We start from the raw sequence: 7,468 nt of genomic DNA on the forward strand, positions 1-7,468 counted from the left end.
ATTTATACACTATAGCCGGCCCTTTCAGGGGTCCGGTGAATCACAACTGTAGGACCATCATAGGCCCGATGCCATCACCACCTTATTACAACATATCATCATATATATACATACGTACCCGGCCCTTTAGTGAGGGGTTTGGTGAACAATGTAGTGAATTGTGCACGACAACGTACCCGACCCGGGACTCGATGAAAGAAGTATTATAGTATACACAAGTAGAGTAGTGAGTAACTATATGCAATTCAAATCATTATCAGAGACTCGATAGAATAAGAAAGTTAAGCTTTTGTTTGAGGACCCGAGTAACAGTGTAGTCATCTCGAGTGTCCTCTAAATGCCATTATGGGCTGTCTCAAAAGTAATCTTGGGGACCCTAGACATGTATTAACGTAGGGCCAAATCATTTATGGAATTAAAACACTTAATCTCGTATAGTCTTTAAGACTTGGAGCCTGTACCTTTGGTACCTTTTTAACATACAACAGCTTTCAGGAGAATAGTTTGACTATTGTAGGAGTTCAATATTCAGAAGTAAATAAGAGATGTTTGAGAATGGAGTTACCCTAGAGCTCAGATAATATTCAACTTACAACTAAGACAAAGGCATGCCCAAAAGAAGAAAGAGAATAAGCTTTATGCAGTCTGTACTTTCCTTCAGGTGATCTTCATATACATATTTCATACTCGGCCCTTCATGGGTCTCGGTGAACCACTATGGCATCATAATCTCATTTTCGTATCAAATACATCTCAATGGAAATGAGAGATAGCTTCCCATACATTACATTCTGACATACAGAAGCCCTATTAGGCAATACTCAGAATTCTGGGAATGGAATTATCCCCGCACTTCATATACAATTCACTTAAGGCTAAACACTGCCAAAAGGAAAGAAAGATAGCTGTACGAACTTATACCAAAACATGCCAAGGGAAAGCTTTACATACCTTGTCTGAATTATTCCTTATCCTGCTTGCCTCACCGTCCTTTGAACCTATTCAACATGAAAGTAGTATGAATATCAACGCATTTTACTTTCCAGCACCCTAGGTTACATCTTAGTATTAATGGAATCTATTTCCTTAGTCGTTTCCCCGACTAGTTCTGTTATTCGCTAAGGCGTCGATGAAAATTGGGCAGCACCTCCCCTATAATATGCCCTATCCAAATTTCCAATTAGGTCCCTAAGACCTACAGCCAACCAACAATAACAACCTGCATCAATTTGAACCCACAATATACAACATAAACTCCAAACGACTTATTCAAAGATACAGTAGCACAATAGGGTGTCTAGCCTTTATTTTGTAACGCCTTTCATTATACGCAACGAGGGGTCGTGTGGATTCAACTAGCAGCAACCTAAATCACATTAGAACATATTTAGTCCCTGCAATAACACATCAAATGCCTGCAGCAGCACCTCACACGAACAACACTATCCTTCGACGACAATTTAACTATGGCGATTCCAATTTAGTGTATTTCGAACGTCGAGCATTTCTACGACATTCTTAAACTTCTAGCAGCATACAAGAGGTGTAATATACCATATAACGACACCATAAACTTCAAATTGAAAGGAAAAACCTTACCTTACGTTAAGCTTGTCAAACTCGCCAAAACTATCAAAGCGCGAAATCTGGACAGCCCATTGCCTTATATTGTCGCTTAGTTTCGGAGGGGTAATTGAAGGAAACAAGATTTGTGGCCTCAATGAAAGTTATAGAAATGCATATCAAGGTCGCAAACAATTTGAATTACCCCCACAAAAATTTTGTACGAAAATATATGACCAAAATACTTACAGCTGTCCGTGTAGAATTTCCAAAACCAAATCTAAGCAGTACCTCCTCTACTCTTCATAACCGTTTTTCGAGATGATACAAGTAAACCTGGATTTTGAAGTCTAAATAAAAGTTATATAAACAGGAAATACCTTTCCAAAACATGTTGAATCACCCAAAACGAAGCTATACACAAGAAGTTATGCCAATATTACTAACCACTGTCCCTTCTAAAAACGGGTTTGCTAACTAGCGTTTTCTCTTTAAGTTTCTCTTAGTTTTCCAAGTGAAGAACTGAAAATATGGTTGCGTAGGCATTGTAATATACATATATACACCTCCACGTATTTTAGAAACGTCGTATATAATTAATTCACGGAGAGGAAATTAGAAAACTCACCTTTAAACTTCAAAAACCATGGCTGCCTCTCTATCTCTCTCCCTCAAGTTTTTTCTCTATGTTGGCTGATGTTTTTGATGGATAACTGAAGTATATGATATATATCAACATATATATGTGGCTTTAGGGTGTGACACGTGTCAACCCCAAGAGGTGACACGTGTCCAGCCCATATTGGGCCACCGCACCTACCTGCTCAAGGAGGGGCTGCCACGTGGAAGTGGGGCCCACCTACCCGAAGCAGGTGGGTCACCTACTTGACCCCAAGCATGTGGGTCACCTTCCTTTTTAGGTACTGCCACGTGTCAACCTCCCATTGGCTGCCCCGCGATTGTTTTTCTTTCTCATGGGTTCGTAATCTCGTTTGTAATCTTTTCTCACTTTAAGAGCCTATGAAACCCTTGCTACATAAGTTGGTATGTACTCCAATAGCTTAAGTATGTAAGACTTCCAAGTTAGTAGCTTACGTAGGTAACTCGAGTTCTACGACTCATTTCATAGCCTCCAACTCTTTCCGAATTCGTATAACTCTATTTCCAACCTTCCTTCTCACGAGGTATCACAATCCCCTTTCCTTAGAGTTGTTTGATAGTGTCGTAGCATATACGGCTTACATGATAATGTCCAAGGAACTTATGAGACATTCCAAGTTTAAAAAAAAGGGTAGGGTGTAACATCCTTCCCCCCTTTAGAACATTCGTCCCCGAATGTTAGACAAAACTTCTCTTAGCACCTTATACAACTCGTAAGGAGGTTCTTTGCTATTTTCTTAACACATAATTCCATACGAGTACTTCATATATGTGTTTCAGGAATCGGGGTTATCTGTACATATCAGTTACAGGTGCGAATACTTGTATTTCATATTCTCTTCAGTTCCCCAATCATCCTTTTTCTGGTTTTGGTTTTTCTATCGTATCTTGCTGGAAGGCATGTCTTTAGTCTACAATCTTCCAGTTTTCCGATCTAAGATAACGATAGGTTTTGCCTTACAGGATTCCATCTCCTGGACCTTATTTATGGAATATACCCTGGGTGACTCGTCAGTATTTGATGGACTGTGCGTATAGTTTCCAAATAAGGTGGTAATCTTAACTTACCAGTCATGTTGCCCATCTTATGAGTAACTTGATACAGTCTGACATATTCTGGGTCAAGTTCCTTTTGTAGGTGACCCTATGATGAATATTCAATCATCAACTTGAACTCTGTATGTCGACGTCGATTATCTGTATATCATTCCTGCAGACTCTGGGCTTTTAGTCAATATCTTGCTTAATCATATCGGGGACTTACAACTTAGTCTTTTCCCCCTCAGGGGGACTTATAGGCTCTCCTTTACAACATCTGGTAGGGGGTCATCTGAATACTAGAACGGTGGCCCTTCTCGTGGGCAAACTCGATAAGTGGTGGACAATCGTCTTAGTTACTCTTCAGGCCAACCATATAATAGTATGCTAAGTCTGTTCTATAGCTCAAGGAAAAATGCGGTACGACCATCTGTCTGTGCCCCCGAGTTTTTCTTGGACTGATATCTAGACATTAATCATAATTAAAGTCCCTCCATTTGAGATATCAGCTGGGGAACTTCACGGAACCTTACTACTTCCTTGTTATATAACTTCACCTAGTTCCAGTTACATAGGTGGTCTTTCTTGAAAGTAATGGGCTGATTCGTTAGCCTTCTCGCAATAACCCGTATAGCACCCTACTCTCGAAGAGTATAGAATAGGTGCGTGATGACGTTAATAATTCGGGAATCGTTAGCTTCGTATAGTTTTCTCGACTTTCTTCAGAACTTTAACTGGCACTTTATTCTTTTAGGTCCTTCTTCTCCCTTATCCTATATTCGATGTCGGGGAAGATCTTTGGTCCACTCGTGGCCATGTTTTACTTCACCTATAGTATTAATTCCATCTTGATAATTGACTTAACCTATCTTTGTATCTCTCGATAGTTAATCACAACTTGGGCTCCCTTGCCTAGGACAATAGCGCGGGGACTCCGTGAGGTCCTACCACTCTTTTACTTTACAACTTTACACCATCTCGGTGGAGTAGGTAACTTGTGATCGAAGGAGTAGGGGTTAATACCATTAATTCACAAGTAACCTTTGTGGAATTTTCGACCTTGGGTATTGCTTCTTGTCATCCGTAAGTTACCTCAACTGATATCCTTACCTTTTGGGTTTTGCTTTTTCTTGCCCTCAGAATTGGCTGCCCATTGGTGTCGAAATTCCCTCACCCACTGGCCCATATAGCCCTTCGGGGGTTTGCCTCTTATTAACAAGTACTATGTTGACGAACTGTGGCATTCGAGTAAGTCATCAATTAGGAATTAGCTAATCCTTCTTGTTTTGCTTAAGTCCTTGTTAGAATTGCCTTAATGTATCTTATAATACTCTGGGTACATAATCTCCTATTGTTTCTCCGTCGCTAGTTCAAATTCTTCCATCTCGCGTGATCATACCAGCACTAACGCACTAAGTTCTATCAGAACTTCGAAGTTAAGCATGCTGGGGCGAGAGTAATATTGGGATGTGTGACCTCCGTGGGAAGTCTTCGTGTCGCATTTCATTGTAACCTTTTCCATTAGGTGCGGGCACTCAACTTAGCTCCAAATTTACCTCAGCGCTGTCTCGCGAGTCTTTATGTTTTGCCCTATCGTTTCGTCTATTATCTTGCATCCAGTGTCGGCGTAATCTTTAGATCCACTATCCTCCATTCCCTTTGTGTTCTCCTTATTTACTACCACATGAGGCTTTTTATTCCTTTTCCTTTGGTTATTTATCTATCGCAACACCATTTGCGACTAACTCTATGACAAACATTTTGGCTTTTGGCCTAGCATGCTGTCATTCTCCTTCATAGTGTCTCTTGAATTATTTGATATCCTTTTAATGGTTACACTATTTTGTTTTTATACGTAGCCGCCTTCTAGGGTTATGTTGTTCAGGGTCTCGTCACAAATTCTTATCACTGCCTTATGTAGCATTCTGGCTTCCATCCAACTATTGGTAGCCTCCGAACCTTCTTAACTTGGTTCGGCAAGATACCTCATTAAAGTTAAGACGTTCGTCTCAGATATATTCCCATATCGATTGACTTCACCTTACTTTTGCCATTTTCTCATTAACTTCCCCCCTTTAGAGGGTACTCGCACTTTCATTTGTTTGTACTTGTAGTCGTTCAATTTCAATTAGGCAGTACTAGTATTCTGACGATAACGATTCCAAGTTTTCTTGAAGCAGTGGCTTTGTCCCAACCTATATCCTTTGTTTCTTGGGACGAATAGAAGTTGCATCATTTGTTCCTTAAGTTTTCCATCCTCGTCCCTTAAGGGTTCTAGTATTTTTGGGGCGATGTTGTGTACATGCATCATTTTTTGGTATCGTAAGGCCCATGCTCTTACTGCGTTCTCAACGCAGGCCTTTAACTTAGTCAACGCGTACTATGTGCGTCTGACTATTGGTTCCACTTTATCCCTATATACTCGTATCACACTGTTCAATTCATACTTACATATCTCCCTTTTAATTCGTATTCGTGTTCCGTCCCTGCCATTTCTTTGAGGAGCTTCTATTCAAAGCTCTTTCCCCAATTTGTCGGTGGAGAACTATAAATGGTTATCATAAATCATTTTCCAATCATTGTTGGAATAAATCAAAACCTCTTACACATCACAGTACTTCTTTTAGTACTTGACCTACCTAGTTTCCTTCTGAGTTTATCCTCGAGTTATGAACAACTCGTCTAATTTTTCAATTAGGAGTTGAAGGCTTGGTATTTTTTTCCCCCAAAAGAGTGAAACTCATTCGCGGGACATCTTATCCTTCATTCTGAGCCCTCCGTTTATATTCCTACAATACAAATACGGCTGGAGATACCGTAATCTGAACTTTACTACTTAATTAAGCTTTTGTTCCTCCGAATTAAATTTTTCAAGTAAAAAGGGTGCCCCTTGTCAGCTACCTGAAGGATACCTCTTACAGCTTTAGTTAAACACAGTAGGGGTATTTGGTATCAATTCCTCGGACATCTCAAAAATCTATGCTTCATTTCCTTTTCCTTGTTCTGGGAAAATTTCGGCAGAGTTTTCTCTATATTTCTTACTTATCCCAAAACCTGCACGTAGAAAATACCAACAATGCCTCACAGGGCCAACATATCATATCTCAGCTGCACAGGGCTTTCAATGTCATCTCATATCGCAGCCACACAGGGCTTTCAACGTCAATAATAATATAAAAATACTGGACTTACCTCATATGTCCCACTTCAAACTGCATTTGTTGCACTTTCTGTCTGCTTTTCTTTCAGGTTTCAACTTTATATTTTAATACCTTACCCGACGGATATGTTCCGTGGCTTTACTTCACTTACCTGCATGCTTCATAACTTTCCATGTCGTCAATTACTTCCTTCTGTGGGTGTCGTCCTTCTGTTAAGATCCAAGGTTAGTATAAGAAATTTTCCTATGACTCAGATCTATAGCACGATCTCAGATGTAGAATAAAGGTAACATCCTAAATATCTTGTAGCCTCCTGTTTATAGATGTGGCACGTAATACACTGATAAACAAGACTCTACTAGACACAGTCTGTAGACAATCCGAGGACGAACTACTTTGATACCACTTCTGTCACGACCCAACTCCGTAGGCCATGACTGGGGTCCGACCTGGACACCCCGTACACTTAGCTATCAACGGTGGTAACATTGAACTGCAATTAAAACAATATTATGTAACCAAGCCCACTGGGCGATAACATTTTCGTAAATCTGTAGCTCTTTTCGTTGGTATCACAACATGACAGGGCACACAAGCCGATAAGGCTGCCATAACATCATATCATATATCATGTACCATGTAGACCCATATGAATCACACTGACATACACAACCCACATATACATGTATGCAGACCTCTAAACATATAAATGACAACATATGGCGGGACAGGGCCCCCGCCGTACCCCTGAATGGATAAAACAATTTTTATACATCAGTGGACAGTATCAAAAAGTAGGTCCCGATACAATGGAGCCTCTTTCAGCTGAGCTGCATGGAATCCTAAGCTGACGGACTCCCAAAATCTGTATCTCTACCTGCAGGCATGAACGCAGCCCCCCGAGAAAGGGGGTCAGTACAACATATATACTGAGTATGTAAAATGTAACATAATATACTGGAGGTATATTCGAAATAGAGAAGTAGGGGAACAAATTATTAAATCAAAGTTATGTACTTGTACTCTATGAATCACAAAAGCATGCA

The sequence above is a fragment of the Solanum dulcamara genome, chromosome 10 (assembly GCF_947179165.1).
Source record: "Solanum dulcamara chromosome 10, daSolDulc1.2, whole genome shotgun sequence".
NCBI lineage: Eukaryota > Viridiplantae > Streptophyta > Magnoliopsida > Solanales > Solanaceae > Solanum > Solanum dulcamara.